Source organism: Anabrus simplex, chromosome 2 (genome assembly GCF_040414725.1).
Source record: "Anabrus simplex isolate iqAnaSimp1 chromosome 2, ASM4041472v1, whole genome shotgun sequence".
Lineage (NCBI taxonomy): Eukaryota > Metazoa > Arthropoda > Insecta > Orthoptera > Tettigoniidae > Anabrus > Anabrus simplex.
In genome coordinates this window covers 361,989,671-362,010,446 of record NC_090266.1, presented here as the reverse complement: position 1 = coordinate 362,010,446, position 20,776 = coordinate 361,989,671, and positions in this window count along the sequence as shown.

The window sequence follows — 20,776 nt, the reverse complement described above, 5'->3', positions numbered from 1 at the left end:
CTGTTATTTCTTCTACACGAAGACCCTGTAGGCTGGGTACGAGATACCCCTGTTTCATTTTTGTAGTTGTGCCTTGATGGCCAGTAATTGTAAGTTTCTGATATTGCCTTGAATAGGCTTGAAAAACTGAGAGCGTGTCAGCTCTTTTCTAGTGTTGTTTGAATTCCTCTGGGAGGCGTAACATTGTAAAGTTTGATGTTGTTAGGGGATTTCTGCCCTTGAATTAATTTGGGCGTTGAGCTAGGAGCTCGAAATTGTAAAAGTAGGGGCTTGTAGCCCAAGAGAGTTAAAATTCTTGGATCCTATTAAATTTTGTTGTTATTGATTGTTAAAACTCAGAAAATATAACCTTCTTAAAGTTTTAAATTAACTTTGATTTGGTAGTTAGACCCATTCATCCCGGCACCTTCTTTCACCTGTGCTGATCCACCAACCACGGTAACAATAATCATTGAGGATATGTTAGGAGCATGGATGGAAACACCGCTCCCTTCACATCGAACTACACACAAGAACTGTTGTGTCTAACAGAGAGAGATGTACTTGACTGTTCCGGAAAGTCGTGCAATGATAAAGATATGAGAGTGGAAATGAAAATGTCACAAGTTTTCCACTTTTTTAGCTTTAGCCATAATAATAATAATTAATAATTTCGTATATCTATTTCTAGCCGAGTGGAGCCCTTGTAAGGCAGACCCTCCGAAGGGGGTGGGCGGCATCTGCCATGTACAGGTAACTGCATGATATTGTGGTGGAGGATAGTGTTAAGTGGGATGGGACTTGCAAGGATGTTTCGGACAACACAAACACCCAGCCCTCGAGCTGAAATTAACCAATGAAGGTTATAATCCTCAACCGGACCGGGAATCGATCCCTGGCCCTCTGAATCGAAGGCCAGTACGCTGACCATTCAGCCAACGAGTCGGACACTTGAAACATAAATTCTCTCTATAGTCTTACACAATTGGTAATTAGTCCTTACATGAGCTCTTTTTATGGATATTTTAACAAGTACACGAACATTATCTTACCTTGAGGCTGATGTTAATAATGTGCGACTACTTATTATTACTTGTGCTTGCTCCTTGTCCGTAAGTGGAATATTTCATTTAATTCTTCTTCTGCTTCTTAATCTGTTTAACGGGGGAGTTGGCCGTGTGGTCAGAGGAGCGCGGCTGCGAGCTTGCATCCGGGAGATAGTGGGTTCGAATCCCACTGTCGGCAGCTCTGAAGATGGTTTTCCGTGGTTTCCCATTTTCACACCAGACAAATGCTGGAGCTGTACCTTAATTAAGGCTACGGCCGCTTCCCTCCAACTCCTAGGCCTTTCCTATCCCATCGTCGCATAAGACCTATCTGTGTCGGTGCGACGTAAAGTCACTAGCTTAATCAGTTTACCCCGCAGGGTCGGTTTTTCCCTCGGACTCAGCGAGGGATCCCACCTCCACCTCCTCAAGGGCAGTGTCCTGGAGCTTCAGACTCTGGGCCGGCGATACAACTGGGGAGCAGGACCAGTATCTCACGCAGGCGACCTCACCTGCTATGCTGAGCAAGGGCCTTGTGGCGGAATGGGAAGATTGGAAGGGACAGGCAAGGAAGAGGGACGGAAGCGGCCGTGGCCTTAAATTAGGTACCATCCCGGCATTTGCTGGAGGAGAAGTGGGAAACCACGGAAAGCCACTTCCAGGATGGCTGAGATGGGAATCGAAACCACCTCTACTTTGTTGACCTCACGAGGCTGAGCGGACCCCGTTCCAGCCCTCGTACCAATTTTCAAATTTCGTGGCACAGTCGGGAATCGAACCTGGTCCTCTGGGGGTGCCAGCTAATCACGCTAACCAGTACACCACAGAGGCGGACATATTTTATTTAATTACTGTATTATTTCTAGCATTCATCGAATAAGATTATCGAAGGTATCATGAAAATATTATGAAGATATAAATTTGTACTGTCTGCAGGTCGTAGAAATGTCATACTTTTAAAGCGCTTCGAGCATTTCTGGATAGTAAGTTTTTTACGACATTGCATGTTATGCTGCTTCAATTCTAATTTATTTCGATGCCCCGAAGGTGCTGTGTTTTAATACAACGCTCAGTGACTCTGTATAGACCTATATGGTATTTCCCGTTCTAGCTCTAGAACGTAGCGTCATCACTGCTGTGAGACTGGGCATGCTTATTTTAGAACTGTTTCGCTCTCAACACTACCAAGTTTACATGAAAATCCACAGCCTGTTTCCAGTCATTCGATCGGGTCAGGAATGGAATGAATGAATGAAGACCCCATCTAGCGGCTAGGATAAGGAATTGTGTCGGCTGCCGAAGCCTGTCGCACTCCTCTGGGGCAATGCTTAACGAATGACAAATGAAATGAAATGATATTTGAGAGTGATACTGGAATGAAAGATGACAGGGAAAACCGGAGTACCCGGAGAAAAACCTGTCCTGCCTCCGCTTTGCCCAGCACAAATCTCACATGGATTTACCGGGATTCGAACCTCGGAACCCAGTGGTGAGAGGCCGGCGCGCTGCCACCTGAGCCACGGAGGCTTCGTACTACTACCAGGTTTACATAATAATAATAATAATAATAATAATAATAATAATAATAATAATAATAATAATAATAATAATAATAATAATAATAATAATAAAATATTAGCTGCCTCCGTGGCTCAGGTGGCTGCACGTCGGACTGTTTTCTTCGTGTTCCGTGGTTCAAATCCCGGTCACTCCATGTGAAATTTACACTGGACAAAGCGGAGGCGGGACAGATTTTTCTCTAATATGATTTTCTTTTATACCTCAGTCATTAATCATCACACACATATTTAGTAGCAAATTTGTGCGCAGTAAAATATAAGCAACGGAAAACTACCTTACTACTTATTTTACAGTACACAAATAGGCATAGCACACACATTGAACTATGTAACAGCAACTTATAGCGTAGTGAAGAAAGCAACGGAAAGCGGCGCATTTACAGAAGCATAACCTTTACACAGCATTCATGAATGTGTTTTAATTATTCACACACTTCTATCATATTTTTAGTAATTAATTACTTACCTCATATTAGCGTAATATATATATATATATATACTTACAAGTAACAAATAAGGGGATTGAACATGTTTTAAAATGTTGCCATTGGTGCTTTCACGGCCCGTACTTATAGACATGATTCTATATAGGCCTTTTGTTTAAGAAGCCTTCTCGTGGACAATCGAGATTTTCTTCTAATGGTACAGAGGACAGTTCTTTGCGAAACGTAAAGAATTTCACCTTATTTCCTTGACACGGCATAAGCCTATACAGTATCATGTCTGTTTTAAAATGTCGCATGTGGACTGCCTTCAGTTGTCTTAAGAAATTAATGTCTCTCCATCTCAACACACTGTTAGCCAGGAGAGGAAGCGGGAATATTTGATTTCACTGACGTCGTATTCTACCATACAGCGGATTGCAGCCACACTGCTGCTCGTTGACACAATCTCGCTTATAATACTGCGTGAACAGAAACCACATTAAATCGTAGAAATAATTAACAGATACTATTTAAAACGTTTGTTTGTCCAACCGTTTCTCTACGGTGTTCGGTATGAGGTGAGGTGAATCTGTCGAGGCGGATTTTATGACCGGATCCCCTTCCTGACGTGAACCTCATCAGAGGAGTTAATAAGATGAAAGGAATGACGTGGTATATGATAGCAGGAAGGGAGAGGGTAAAACCGCTTCCGGCACATAGCCTACACATGTCGAATAGCACCAAGAGGTCTGCTCAACGCTTTACGACTCCATTCGACAGACAAATTACCAACATCAGCGTCTTATGCCCTTATTCCGTATGAGCACTGCGGGTAGGGTTGTCAAAATAGAATGAAGCCCCATCTAACAGTGAATAATAAAAATAAAAATAAAAATAAAAATAAAAATAAAAATAAAAATAAAAATAAAAATAAAAATAAAAATAAAAATAAACATAATACCGCTTTTCCCTATATCTGCGGTCGTGGGCGCGAACTGCGACGCACATGTGTATTTGGCCCTATTTTACGAATAATAATAATAATAATAATAATAATACGGTTTTTTCTAGTAGGAGGGAGAGGACATAGCCTTCTCCTTTCGAATACCAAGAAGAGGTCTGCACATGGCTTTAGGTCTCCAACGGACAGACCAATCACCAACATCACCGTCATATGCCCTTACTCTATATGAGGAGTGCAGAGAGGATTGACAAAATAGAATGAAGCCCCAGTTTTTCTCCGTGTACTCCTGTTTTCCCTTCGAATACCATAAAGAGGTCTGCTCAAGGCTTTATGTTCCGATTCGACAGACGAATCGCCAACAGCACCGTAATATGCCCTTACTCTATATGAGCAGTGCGAGGAGGATTAAAAAACAGAATGAAGCCCCAGTTTTTCTCCGCGTACTCCGGTTTTCTCTGACATTTTTCATTTCAGCAACACTCTAATATTATTTAATTTTATAAGACTGTTATTAATCATTGTCCCAGTGGAGTATGACAGGCTTCAACAGGCGCACAAAACAGTGGGCGTGGAAATATGCAAGGTGACTCTCTCTTCCCACACACATACTTTTAAGCTTACGTTTATGGATAGGCCTAAGGTTTGACCATAGTTTGTCCCGACAGGGTGTACAAAATATCACTTTCTTATTCTATGTACAGTGCATTGTTTAATGCGATTAGTGGCGTTAGAGAAAAACGAATTCTAGAAGGGAAAACAGGTTAAGTAAGGGCGATTATTATTATTATTATTATTATTAGCTACGACCGCTTCCGCTGATCTCTTGAAAGAGGTGACTAAAAGGGGTACGGCCGCTGTAAATAGAGGGATACAACGGTATCACGTTCCCTCTTGTAAAAGGCGACTAAAAGGCATCCTCTACAGAAAAGTATTCTCTCTTTTGTAAGTAGTGACTAAAACGAGACTAGTACAGACTGAAAGAAAGGATTATTATTATTATTGAATCCCGTAGACAACAACCCTTTACCTCACCTGTTAAGCTTATCTAAGGTCTTGTATGTGGATTAAAAGATTAGAAACTGGTAGAAAAGGAGAGGGAAGGAAGCAGACATACCTGCCTTGTCGAGAAATGGAAAACCACGGAAAAACTTATGTAGACAGTTAACGACTACTGTGCCCTCCGCCGTGTCCTCATATTGTTCTACATACATGTATTATGCCCTGAACATTTCTAGATGCATAATTTAGACGCTTCTTTTAAAAGCATAATATTTTTATATTATTTTCTATAAATGTAGAATTTTGCTTCTGTGAGACTGTTGGCAGGTGAGTTAGTGTGCTGCGTATTGTACGGTCAAATGAGAACGTATGCAAATAACAAAAGTAACGTTACAGGATGTAGGGGTGTACAATCTCGATCACAAGTATTCCGGGTGTAGAAGGAAACAGGTAACGTTTGGGTGAAGGTTTTGGCCAACTCTGAGGATGAAGGAGAAGTAACCAAAGCAACGTCACATGTGTTCGTCTTCCAGAAGGCGTGGTTTGGGACGTTGCGCACTCAGAGGTCACGCCCAACTCCATTTTTCCGGGAACTGATTAAGATGTTCTTATGCTTAAACATTCTGGCTACACTAGCTTTTCCTAATCAAGTCAAACAATTAATTAACTGTAATTTAATTGCGATGAAGTGTAATACCACCAAGTATATGGCATTTAATTGTTTGATCAGCGCTGACAATAACCTCATAGGAACGGTTTTTCAAACGCCCTTGCGTCTCTGATAATCATAATTATTTAATGCCAGGTTATTTTTACTTTGGTTTTTGAGGATAAACATTTTCTCTATTATTATTAGTAGTACTAGTGTTTGACATGGCCTAAATTGACGAAAATAATAGTCATTCCTTTTTACGGTGGTTGAGCCCGATGCCATTTTATAATGAAGTCACAGTCGAGACCGCTAAAATTTCAGCCAGGTTCGCACACAATAATTGCAAAGAAACTGGGGAATTTGACCCTCAGTGAGTTGACATACACATTACGTCTCTTGCCTTGAAGAAGCCGTGTGGTTCCTCCCTCCATTGTCGAGCCAGTGGGACGTGTGGACAGGCGAGGAAGCAAGTACCTTCACCTCTGCATGCTAGATATCCTCGTACTTCTCTTTCTCCACCTCCCCTCATTCTTCAGTTGTGTGCGTGTGTTAACGCGTCTGATGGATGTGACCAGTGAGAGAGAGAGTGTGTAAGCAGGTACTGGGTGGTTCTGAGGGCTGTACTAACTTTTGCCTGAAATGAATATTTCCGACCACGACATACTAAAGATTTCGAGTGTGCAAATGTACAGACACATTTCAAGGCATTTACATATTTACAGAACTGGCCCGGGATTGAACCTAACAAATTGAGGTCGGAAGCTGTAAGATTCTTTCTGTGAGATAGTGTGTTCGAACCCTACTGTCGTCAGCAATAATAATAATAATAATAATAATAATAATAATAATAATAATAATAATAATAATAATAATAATAATAATAATAATAATAATAATAATAATAATAATAATAATAATAACCCCCTGTGAGTGGGGTACGCAGATGAAGAATACACCCACGGTATCCCCTGCCTGTCGCAAGAGGCGACTGAAAGGTGACCAAGGGGCTCTCAACTTGGGAGCGTGGATTGGCGACCACGGGGCCCTTAGCTGAGTCCTGGCATTGCCTCCAATTACTTATGCAGGCTCCTCACTTTCATTTATCCTGTCGACCTCCCTTGGTCAACTCTTGCTCTTTTCCGACCCCGACGCTATTAGGTTTCCGAGGCCTAGGGGGTCTTTTCATTTTCACGCCCTTCGTGGCCTTTGTCTTTCTTCATCCGTTACCTCATTTTTCGAAGTGACGGATCGCTTCTTTATCTTCTTTTTCTCTCGGCCTACCCTCTGTGGGTATCTCCTGCCTGTCGTAAGAGGTGACTATACGCGGCGACCAAGGGATGATCGAATTAGAACTATGAGACTACTTGTAATTAGTACCACCGCGCGGGGAACACCATGAGTCGCTTTTAATTGCGCGTAGTACCAGTATGTTAGGTACAAAATAGGTTTGTGATTAGTAGCAACAGAGTGCGTTTTCGGCTTTTACAGTACCTGTGATTAGTACCACTATATGAGCGACACCATGGGTGAGCGACACCATGATTGTGGCTTGCCTGTGATTAGTGCCCACTATATGAGGAAAACCACGGGATAGTACGAGTCCCTGTGCTTAATACACTTATGTCATAAACACCATAGATTTGCATTGCCTGTAAATGGCGCCGCAATGTGCGAAACACCATAGGTGTGTGTAACATGTGCGAATTTCATTACCTGTGAGTAGTAACATATGTGTGGAATACCGTGAGTCTACGCTAATTTTGATGAGTACCGCAACATGACAAATACCATGGTTCTACTTCCCTAGTGATAAGTACCATTATGAGGGGCTGATGACTCGCATTTTGGACCTCTTTAGCCTACAAGCATCGTAGATACAGTATTGTGCTATAGAAGCAGTCCGTTGGTCAGTAATGCTATTGTTTTATGTCAGTTACTCTTAATGTGAGGCATTGCAGGTCGAATCCACTGATTGTTTTTAAATTCACAACCATCCATTCATTCTTCATGCTCACGTTTTGAATGACTTTTAATTTGTCATTACATTTCCTACCATTAGGGGCCGATGACCTAGATGTTAGGCCCCTTTAAACAACAAACATTATCATCAGTGTTGCTATTATCCAACCTGATGGCGAATATTGTGCTAAGGAGTGCAGGAAACTTAGAAGGGGAAGAAGTGTGGTTGAAGAGCGATATTGGTAGTGAAGCAAGTTAAGAATTTAGAATTTTAAGGAAACATGTATGGGCAGCTAGACAGCAAGGCCTGAGAGCATATTTCAGAGGTCAGGAGTTGGTAGTTGGAAACGGTAGATGGTCACGCGTGTGGGCGGTGGACGAGCTACAAGAAATGGACGACAAACATCAGCAGGTTGGCGAACAATCGGCTGGTGAATGTTGATTGCAGATTGCAGATTGTGTTGACGAAGCAGTGAATAATAGTGACGAAGTGACCAAAGTCTAGTGCACAGAGGAGGAAAGGGTAACGGGAAGAACACCGAGGGAGGAGTGTTTGGTGCCGTCGCACGCAAGCAGAACAGTGGAAGGAGAAGAAAGAAGACGCCGAGAAGGACTTGGTAGGGGAAGAAGCCTAATTCTAAAAGACTTGTGGGGTAAGAAAAATAAAGGGCAGGACGAGAATACTGGTAAAGAGAGTGCTAAAACGGCCAGAAGGGATGATATGCGAGCAGAAAGAGAAGAAACAAGGGTAACAAGAAAAAAAGGGACCTGTATAATAGAAGGAAACAAGTATAAGGGTGAGTGGGAAGAGGGCGGAGAGGGTAATAAACAGCTATGTTGAAAAATGGATTTTGTAAATATTGAAGGGGACTCCTAATTAATCGTAAATGATAATTTAGCCGGAAGACATCAAGAGGCACCTCTCGATCTTAACCATCGAGTTGTAACCTTGTGATCATACCAGTATGATCACCCCCTGCATGTATCTTCAACTTGCAACATTGGCATCATGGATAACACGTTATCACAGCAACTACCCCAGGCTCTGGACACACCTAGTCCGGTTTCTCCCGATCATCGGATTCTGGGGGATCGGGAGCATCATGCAGAGAAGAGTCGGAGCTTCTCAAAATCTCTTCGTCCCAAGAAAAAGACCTTCTTAGGTACAATTAATGCCAACACCCTACTGAAAACAGGCAAGCTTAAACAGCTAACGGACACCCTGGATAAGTTCGATATTCAAATCATAGCACTCCAGGAAACGCGCTACCAGGATGAAAACCATTTTGACTCTGAAGAGTACAGGATATTTAAGGGTTAACCTGCCATACGAATCCATGGGAACTTTACACAACTTGGAACCGCTTTTGCGGTACGAAAAACTATCATCAGTTCTGTACTTGACTTTACATCCCCATTTGAATGAATCTCAGTACTTACTGTGAAATCTGGCGATAAAGCTTACTCCTTGGTCAATGCCCACGCTCCCACAAACACTGACAATAAGAAAAACCCAGAGAAAGTGGAAGCCTTCTGGGAACTCTTAGAAGAAACCACTAGCAAGTTTCCATAGCATCACGTGAAAATCTTAGTAGGTGATTTTAACGCACAGGTTGGCAGAGAGAGGAAACACAAATGGATTGTTGGTCATCACTCGGCACATTGGAGAACGAATAAGAACGGAGAACGTCTTATAGACTTCTGTAAAACCTTTGTCTTAAAACTAATGTCTACGCATTTTGCGAGACCCCCACATAAGAAGAAAACGTGGAAATCACCAAACCCGTTATTGGGCGAATTCCAGATCGATCACGTCGCAATCTCCAGAAAGAATATGTGTGAGATCCAAAATGTTAGAGTACGGAAGGGAGTTGTCGACTCGGACCACTACCTAACACAAATCAAAGTGAGATTCCAACCCAACAGATGCAGACGTAAACACAAAAATCTCTAAGAGTTGATCCAGAATGTCTTCGACAGAACGCCACGACCTTTCTACAAGACATACGAGAGCAGGACCCCAAGGACTGGCCAGGCCTTCGTAAAACACTTCAGACATCAGCCATGAAATTAGGACAGCCTCCAAGGAAACGCAAACATAGGTGGTGGAACACGACCTGTGACAAAGCCATTGATGAACGGATGAAAGCATGGAATCAGTGGAATGGACATCAAACAACTAAGAGATGGGGGACATTCCTAAAAGTTCAGAAAATCTCCTCAAAAATAATCCGCAGGGAGAAACGAGCCTATGGCAAAAATAGACTCATAGAAATCGAACAAGATTTCCTTAGAAACAACTCCAGGAATTTCTACAAGACCTTCCGTGAAAATTTATCTAGTTATCAACCACCAACTTTATGTTTCCGTCGAGCAAATGGAACATTAGAAACGAACACCAAAGAGAACTGCACCATTCTAGCTGACTATTTCCGAGACCTCCTCAATTGTGATCCTCCAAAGGAAAGACTGAACTTTGAAAAGCCCATGCCCAACCCCGATTCACAGCCACCGACAATACAGGAAACAGCAGAGATCATACGATCGCTTAAAAATAATAAAGCTCCTGGAGAGGACGGCATCACTGCGGAGATGTGTAAACTTGGAGATGATCTTGTAAGCAAAATTCATGCATTCCTAGTAGAAATATGGGAAACGGAAATAATTCCACAGGATTGGAAGTGTGCATTAATACACCCATTGCACAAGAAAGGTGACAAGGCAGATCCAAACAACTATAGAGACATATCTCTACTGCCAATCGCATACAAAATTCTTTCCAAAGCTCTCTTGAATCGGTTAGAAAAACAGACAGATCACCTGATTGGCGAGTACCAAGCGGGTTTCAGGAAAGGTCAATCATGTGCAGAACAAATATGGAACTTGAAGACGATATCAAGGATTCGCCGAAGTGCCAGCACGATCGTCACCTTTGTGGATTTTAAGAAGGTGTATGACTCTGTGGACAGACAGACAGTATTTGATACTCTAGAAGAACTCAGAGTGGATAAGAAGACCAGAGCACTTATCCAGCAGACCCTCACAAATACGACCTCTAAAGTGAAATTCCTTGGAGAAATCTCTGAGACTTTTGAAATATGCACGGGCGTTCGTCAAAGTGACAGCATCTCCCCTATTCTGTTTAACTTAGTTCTAGACAAAGTTATTAGAGAGTGGGAAAAGGATATCAAGGGTGTGAACATCGGAAAATTGGGAAGCAAGGTCAATGTGAAATGTTTAGCATTTGCTGATGATCTCGCAATCATTACTAAGAGCAAGGATGAAACAAGGTATGCCATACAGAGACTACACAATATAGCATCAAAGGCAGGCCTCCAGATATCCTACGAGAAAACCAAGTACATGGAAAATCTACGTCAAAATAGCAAAAGAACTCCGCTAGAGATGGAAAACGGCACAATTTCACAGGTGCCCTCCTTCAAATACCTTGGAGAAATTATACTACCATCAGGATTAGACAGTAGTGCCAATGTAGAAAGAAACACCAAACTACATAAGGCATACAGACTGACGTGGAATTACTACAACAAAAGAGTCATATCGCGTAATGCAAAATTACGACACTACAAGACAATTGTATTGCCCGAAGCTTTATATGCCTCAGAAACCATATGCTTAGGTGGTCACTCTAAAATTACAGAAATTGAAAAGCAGGAGCGGAAAATTCTCAGGAAAATTTATGGTCCTACGAGAGAAAATGGAATGTGGATTAAGAGGAGAACAGCGGACCTCTACTCCTTCACCGACAGGTTTACTGATGCCGTACGGAAAAGGCGCCTTAATTTCTACGGCCATATCTACAGAATGAACAGCGACAGACTAACTAAAAGATTATTCAAAGTAATCAACTCAAAGAAGGTCAAAATAAAATGGCTAGAAGAAACTAAGGCGGACCTCCAAGAAATAAATATCACAGACGACATCATGGAAAATCGTGGAGCTTTTAGAATAAAAGTAGCCGATCATAAATTTAGGGAGAAACCAAAAAAGACAACTGGTAGGAAGTGGTGTGACACTCTTCCAAGCCCATGCCACGGGCCTCATGTGTACCGCGGAGCATCCCACTCCATCAACATCTGCACAGTCCGACTCGTTGGCTGAATGGTCAGCATACTGGCCTTCGGTTCAGAGGGTCCCGGGTTCGATTCCAGGCCGGGTCAGGATTTTAACCTTAATTGGTTAATTCTAATGACCCGGAGGCTGGGTGTTTGCGCTGTCCCCAACATCCCTGCAACTCACGCACCACACATAACACTATCCTACCACCACAATAACACGCAGTTACCTACACATGGCAGATGCCGCCCACCCTCATCGGAGGGTCTGCCTTACAAGGGCTGCACCGTGCTAAAATAACCACACGAAATAAAAAAATACAAAAGCAAAATTTAACTTAAAATCCCACTCATCCACGTGGTAAATCTATAATTGAAATTTTTAGCTAATAATCATTTACACTATTTTTAGGTACGTAACGCTAGCTTATGAAATCTGTTGAAATTCTGCTATCAAACATGAGTCTATTTCAGAGTCACAATTAATTAATTATTATTACTGTTAATTGCTATCGAATTATTTTGTTAATTTTACCTCTGATAATCACACGACCGTGTTCACAAAATCGACGTATTCCATTTGTTAAATTATCAATTTAATCATGACTTATCTGATAAATGAATGAATTAATTATTTAACTATTATTATTATTATTATTTGTTACCACCTTGGTTTTCATGTTAAATATGCCATCTGTTGACATTTAATTTCTATCTGCACAGAATTAGAAATCTTTTGAAAATCAATTAGAAATCTATTAGAAACCTATTAAAAATCAATCGCCTCTGCTGATTTTTAACGAAATGGACTTTCGACTAGATCAATTTCAAAAGAAAATAGATTCAACTCTAGTCTTACTTTGTCCTAATCTCAAAAATGTTTCTTAAATCACTTCCATTAAATCGACACTTTGGCAAAACAACGCTGGAATAATCTAAGTCATCGCGGTGAACACATGACCAGATTAAAGCACAATGTGAAAGTAAACACTTGAAAATATTTCTAACCACTTCACTCATCTCATTCACACAAGGGTAACACGAATTTTATATACATTATTTACACTCGAATCCTGACTTAGTTTTGTTAGTCCATTACTTTTACACATGATCGGGTCAGTAACGTCAAGTAGATGAACCTAAGTCTACTAATACACTCGACTTAGTCAGTGATCGGTGATCGAATTAGAGTTATCACTTTCATTGAGTCAATCATTTAAGAATGACGACGATCCATTCTAATTTACGAATATTATTCGAAGATTCAACTAGAAATAAATAATAATCATCATCAAGTGGGTTATCGAGTCGCAAAACAGAGTGCGTGAGCTTCAATCAATCTATTATTAATCTCTACGCATATGATATGCATTCAACACGTGCTCAAAATTTATTCTAACTCACTGTGTTCCACAGACACAAGCTAAAAATTATTCTAAATGTATCCCTTAGGATCACAAATATTCCAAGCGCATTTACTAACAGAGCACATACAATATCATATTCGTGAATAATCTAACACTGTTTATGGCTCACGACCGTTAAAGTACCTTTTATCCCGGTCTCATACTTGAAAATTATTATTAATATTATTATTATTATTATTATTATTATTATTATCTATGATTATAAAGTCTATCACCCCTCTCGAAATTGTCATAAAAATGAATGACACGATCCTAAAGAATTGTAGGTAAGGCATGGATGACATTCAATTCGACTCTACTACTCACAAATCAGATCGATTCCATCTCACAATAATTCAAATATCACATGTAAATTAGGCAAAGTTTAACGCGAGGTCAATTATTTTTATATATATAAAACCTGCAATTGAGAATCCATTCAAACAACAATTACAGCAAATTACTCTAACAGAGTTCACAAATTTCAATCACACAAGTAACTCGTCAGCCTCGCCACCGTTAAGAATGGAAAATGGAAATAAATCTAACTACAGCAAATACTAACAGAACTACAATCTAGGGAAGAAAGATCATCTAGTTATTACATAGATGAGAAAGATATTATACAATAAATGAGTACTCAAATGTTAGGTGATGTTCGACTCCTGGCTGAGGCCTTCACCATTCCGGCAGTTCCCTTTCGTTCACCTTCTCCATGCCAGAATCGCCTTACATATCCAGCAGCTCATGGAGACACAGCAGTTAACGTCCCTCGATGAAATTGATGTAATTCTTGAAAACACAGGATCCAACTTGTAGTTGTCGATGATATTCCTTGAGCTGGGTCTTCGCCACGTGCAAGTAGAATTTAGCTGTAACTAACACAACAGGCATTAAAATATGCACGAACCAGTTGAAATTTCCAATAACCGCGTGGAGTATTAAACTTAACTTAAATCCTCCAACTTGCAATACCACTTGGTGAAGTTCTACTTTAAATAACTCCAGTCACAATTAGCAGAGTAAGCTATCGTCCGTAAAATTGAATCAAGTCCGACGTGGTTCGACGAGTAACAAGTACGTAAGAGCAGCAGGTAAGATCAGCAGGTCAAATAAGTAAGATAAGATATAAGAGAGTGATAATGTGCGCACCAAGTTTTATACCTTTTGGCTCGGGGGTGTGTAGTTTTACATGACGACTATTGGTTCATCAGTATCTCCTTTTACTTGGCCACGACTCTTCCAGAAGTTTGTAATTTGTGCTCACTTGCTTGCCGGGCATGCGCGCTAGCCACGGAAACCTGTTCGTCACGTGTCCTCCCCTTTCACTCGATCGAAGAATGGATCAATACTTGCTCCGTACAGAACTGGTAAAATCCAGGTTAGACACATATAACACAGCTCACTGACGGCAGATTGCAGCCCTTGGCAAGTAATAAAACTTTTCAGTGCTGGCCTGTAACTAATAATCCTATTATGACCAAATTTGACGGGGACAATATAATATTACATATTATTATTTTTCATAACTTTTAAAATATATTTTTGTTTTATTTTATGCGTTAACACCATTTGTGAAAACAAGCCTCGAAACGCAAAAAAGAAGACGCACATTATCAAAGTCACAACGCTCTACGAGAACGTACACTGTTGGACTATTTTAGGTAGTTGTGTAACTTCATCGCAGAAGTCAGTGCACACATCTTCATTATCTCTTAAAGGTATGTATTAATCTCTTATTAAAAACAAGCGCACGTTGTTGATATTTCAATAGGCTAATATTACTAAATGTATTTTTAGAATGGAGGCAGTTAACAATCTCGGTCGCATCTTAGGAATTCCAACACGCAGATTTTCCGATGGTCCATTTGATCAACAATTCCGTGTTATTTCACTTCAAAGAATATCAACAAGATTTGGTGAGAGAATTTTAGGTACATGTGAGGACTTTAAAGTGTTTTACCAAATAGATTTAATGCACTATCCGATTCTCATCTCCATGAAATCAACCAACGAACAATTTCTATGACATAGGAAACAATACATGTATTGTTAGTTTTAACGATACATAACATGTACTTGTTTATTATAACACGTTTATTATTACATGTTTATTATTATCACACACATAGCATGAATTGAAAGTAAATTGAGTACACTAATATATATTTTAAATTTCAAATTTTTATTTTCATGTAATATCAGAAAGATAACTTTAATGAAATTTTCTGTTTGCCATGGCTTCAAATTGGGAAACTATTAATACATGGTTTTCTTTACGTATAACAAGTGGCATTATAAATAGTTCAATGCATATTTTAGATCCAAATTCGTTTTTAATATAATGCTATGATGTGCTCAAAGATACAGTATCTTCATTGCTCTCCACGCATTCTGCACTTAAGCTGAATGCGGCATTAGCATGTTCATTTATTCTTTTTAAAGATAATGATGAAATTCATTGAACTTTTTATATAACATCGAAAATGCGAAAGCTATTATGTTCTGATAATATTTCAGAGTGGTTTCATGAACACATTGCAGACGAACTGCTTACTAAATTTCAAAAGTTTGAAGAGGTTGAAAGCAGTAAAACACTACAAAAATATTTCATATCTTCAGCTTAATGTCTGTAATTTAAGCCATTAAATTCAGGAAGACAATATATCCCACTTCCGAAAGCCATTGGATGTAAAAAGCAATTATCAATATTCAGAATAACGATGACTATTGCTTTTTATGGTGTATTGCAATGGCGTTAAAACCAGTAACACATAATCCTTGTAGAACTTCACAGTATGAAGATATGTTCAATGAGTTGCAAGATTCATTAAATTTTGACAATGTTACTTTTCCAATGGAGTTAAATCACATTTCCAAGTTTGAGAAAAACAATCCTGGTTTTTCATTTCATGTGTGTCGTGCAAAGGGAGAGAGTATTGTAGGACCGCTTTGTTCAGCTTCTTCACCTAAACTACACCATATTCATCTTTTATATGTTTGTGATGAAAACACAAGCCAGTACCGTCTTATAACAAAACCTCGCACCATTGTTAAGCTAACAACTTTCATCACACACACAGAAAAGAAGTTTATGTGCGACAGATGCTTGCAATAATTATCATCGGAAAGTATGCTAGCAACTCACTTTGTTGATTACACAACACACCCAGCTATAAAGCTTATTGTTCCTAGTGGTGATAATGCAGAAAAGAAATTTGAGTATTATTATCGCCAGGAACCTGTTCCGTTTACTGTTTATGCAGATTTTGAATGTTTTACAATACCTATTCATCGCTGTCAACCAGATATCATAGAATCATATACTCATTATATTCAGAAGCTTACACCGTTTTCTGTTGCATACAAAGTAGTTTGTTCATTTGATTAATCTTTATCATTTTTTAAGATGTATCGCGGAGAAAACTGTACTGCATGGCTGTTAAATGAATTACAAGAGTTAGCACATCGTGTTAATTTACTTATATCATTCCCAGTTCCAGTTCAATTGTCATTTGATGATATGATTATGCATGATGAATCAGATGAATGCCACGTCTCTAAACAGCCTATTACGTTCCTAGTGATTAAAGTTAGAGATCGGAGCCGATGACCTTCGATGTTGGGCCCCTTTAAACAACAAGCATCATCATCATGATCATGATCATGATCATCATCATTATCAAAGTTAGAGATCACTGTCGCTTTACAGGAAAATATCGTGGACCTGTACATTACTCATGTAACATTTTATATCTAGTTCCGAAATTTATTCCTTGCTTTTTCATAACTTGTCAGGGTATGACTCGCACTTCCTTGTCCGTGAGTTTGCACGATTAAAATGCACAAAGTTCTGTGTAATTGCTCAATATCATGAGGTTTCATATCATTCATTCAACTTGTAGGTGATATTAGCATTCGCTTTTCAGATTCATATGAATTGATTCATTTTCTCTTGATACACTTGTAAATGGTCTTTCAAGCGAGGACTTAAAATATATTCATGAGTGTTTTCCAGATCCTGAGAAATTTAAACTTTGTATGAGCGATGGTATTCTACCATATGAATATATTCAAGGCTACGGAACGTTAGAAGAAACTGAATTACCTCCACAGTCTGCATTTTCAATTGTTTTAAATGAAAGCAGTACACCATCACTAAGCACATCATCATGTGATAAGCATACAATATCCAATTCAGATGAAGACTACATGCATGCATGTAATGTGTGGTCTACATTTAATATAAAATCTTTAGGTGAATATGCTGACTTGTATTTGGAAGTGGACACACTTTTACTTTGTGATGTGTTTGTAAAGTTTCGTAAAATGTGTTTGACTATTTATGGATTAGACCATTGCTTCTCCTGGTCTTTCGTGGGATGCAATGTTAAAGTACACAAGTGTTATACTTGATCTTATTACTTATGTTTACATGTTCTTTTTGAACGCGGATTTCGTGGTGAACTTATTTCGCTTGTTAATAGACATGGGATTGCAAATAATCCATACCTCAACAACTATGATTCAGAGAAAGAACATTCTTATCTTTTGTATTATGATGTTAATAACCTCTATGGCTCTGCGATGTCACATGCTTTACCTTATAAAGATTTTGTTTGGCTAAATGAAAATGAAATTTAATATTTTGGTGTTTATCTAGCAGCTAATGACCGCAATCGCGCTTTCGTTTTGGAAATTAATATTGCTCAACTTTCTAATCTGCATAATTCACATTCTCAACTTCCTTTGTGTATTGAAAAAATGATTCCCCCTGATAATACACCAAAGCATGTGAAAATGCCAGCTACACTATTCCAAAAAATGCGGTAGGTTTTCACATTCAGTGTCTTATTCAATGTCTAGAATACTGTTTAGAATTAGAGTGTATTCACCGTATTATCGCTTTTAAGCAGCAAGCGTGACACAAACCGTACATGGATTTAAACACAGAGCATCGTCAACGTGCTACTTCAACTTTGAAAGTACGTTTTTCAAACTCATGAATAATTGCATCTATGGAAAGTGTATGGAAAATATTTGCAAACATCGTGACATTCATTCAATTAATCATTGGGTTGGATGGTATGGTGCACGCAAGTACATCGTACATCTCGAAACTGAATTTTGAAACCTATAATGTCATTGATCGCGACCTTAATACTGTTGAAATGAAAAACCGACATAGTTTATGCAAAGCCAATTTAATTGATAATGGTCATACTAGATTACTCAAAAGTAGAAATGTATGCTTTTCATTATGGTTTTCCAAAGCAGCAGTTTATCGATCCTTCACTTTTGTGTATGGACACAGATATTTTTATTTATCATATTCGGAATACAAAAGTTAACGATGTAATGCGTAACCATTCTGAATACTTCGACACTTCTCTTTCATCATGTAATGAATTCGTCATTAAGCCACTTAATAAGAAAGTATTAGGTCTCATGAAAGATGAATGTAGTATGAATATTATGACTGGGTTTATCGGTTTAGCACCAAACATGTATGCATATCAGACAGAAAATTCACATTTTGTGCAAAAAGCAAGTAAAACACTATCGTAATGTTCTGGCTTCTAAAATGCTGCTTTTTGTAGACAGATGAGAATGCTTTCACGCAGACATAATGTTTTTACTATTGAACAGAATAAATGTTCATTAATTGCATTTGATAATAAACGACAGTGAAAAGTGATAATCTAACAAGTGTGCCATAGGGATATAAAATATTTGATTTTTTAAAATACAAAAAGTAAGCAGTATACAATAAGTTATTGTAGTTTACGATGTTATAATATATTTTCAATGAAGAAACTTACATTGTTGAAAACATGATATTTAAGTGCAAAAGGGATAAGATTATCTGAAATATACAAAGTTTTCTATATTTTTAATAATTCGTTTTCTACATTTTGGTTAAAATATTGAATATGTATGTAAATACAAAAATCATCATAAAATGTTAACACATCATCAATCATTTTAAAATTCTATTTTAATATCTTTATTGAAAACGTTGTATTATATGAACCATGATATTCTATACAATTTTATCTCATTTAACTGCTTTATTTAAAAATATGTATGCAAATGAAAAGTATTTTTATCATTTCTATATTGAATGTACTGTATTTCAAGAAATTACACTAAATCTCTGATGCTGTTGATGATGTTACATCAAATATTTTAAATTTCTATTTTCATTCACATATTAAACATGTAACATTATGCTCTGCTTTTAAAAATATTGAATATGTATGTAAAACAAAATATAAAATTATATAATTTCCATATTTGATTGCATTATACCAAAATATACGTTGATGTCGATGATAATGAATAATACATAAAAAAGAAAAAGCTACATTGTTTTTATTTTACTATAATGGTCCAATTTTTACTATCAATCATCACACTTCTATTCCACTTCGTTTATCTTTCTAATTGTGTATTATTACTATTATATGTCAAAAATGCACCTAAACGCGCATTCAAATAGGATGCGAAAGATTATGTTCCTGATATAAAGAGAGAAATGTGTAAAATGTAAGTGTAAATGTAACATAATTCAAGCAATACTATTTTTTCTCCTCATCCACCTAATAAACCTAGTACCGTATGACAACCTCTTTCTCTTATAGACTTATGTCTAAAAGAAGGGAGATATACCTCCTTCTCTTCCTAATAAACCTTCTTCTCAACGGTGTAAGAATGTTCGCTGTACGCGAAGAAGGACCTGAAACAACAGTCTACTTTAATCCACCGATCGAACTCGGTCATTAGCCACATAATCTTGGACTTGTGTTGTTTGAAAGCTACAATAAAATCTATAATGTACGTGATAGCGTAAGCAAGTTCTATTACGACGAGTATGTGCTAACGCTACCGTCAGGCAGTTATTCAGTAGACGATATTCATGACCACATTGAACGTACCTTAATTGAACATTTTAGTGATGAGAGTTTCATTGCCGGTAATAATAATTACAAGTTCTCAATTACCTTGAGCAACATCAAACATAAATGTGTGATTGAATCTTCATTCAAGATTGACTTCAAATCACCATCTCTTTCGATTGGACCGTTGCGTGGATTTTCACCAAGAGAGCTCATGCCGAACGTACGTTATGAGTCTGATCAACCTATTACAATATTCGATGATCATCATGTAAACATCACTTGTAATATTATTACAGATTTGTATAGTAATGAAAATCCTTCACACGTCCTGCACGACTTTATTATTACAGAGGAAAGTGGTAATACTATTCGTGAGAAACCATCAGTAGTTCTTTATCATCCTGTGTCTGAAAACACGTTAGTAATATCACTCTCATGCTTATGAATAAACATAATAAGCACATTAAATTACATCGATACACGTGCGTAGCTTACCAGCATGAAAAATCTGTAAAACACAGTGTACATTCACGAGACATATTGCATGTTTGCGAAGACTCAACGAGTTAACAGATGACCATAAACAGATTCTTCAGGATTTAGGTTATACGCTACTGCAACATCAATATTATCAATATTTTACGTTTGGACTCAATAACAATGATGTCATTCGCTTTATCATTAATCAGCAAGATGTATACAACCTACCACACGAAAGCTAACTCTATATTGAAGGACGCCTAGATAAGGCAGATGGAGGAAGACCAAGCACATCTCAGCTAAACAAC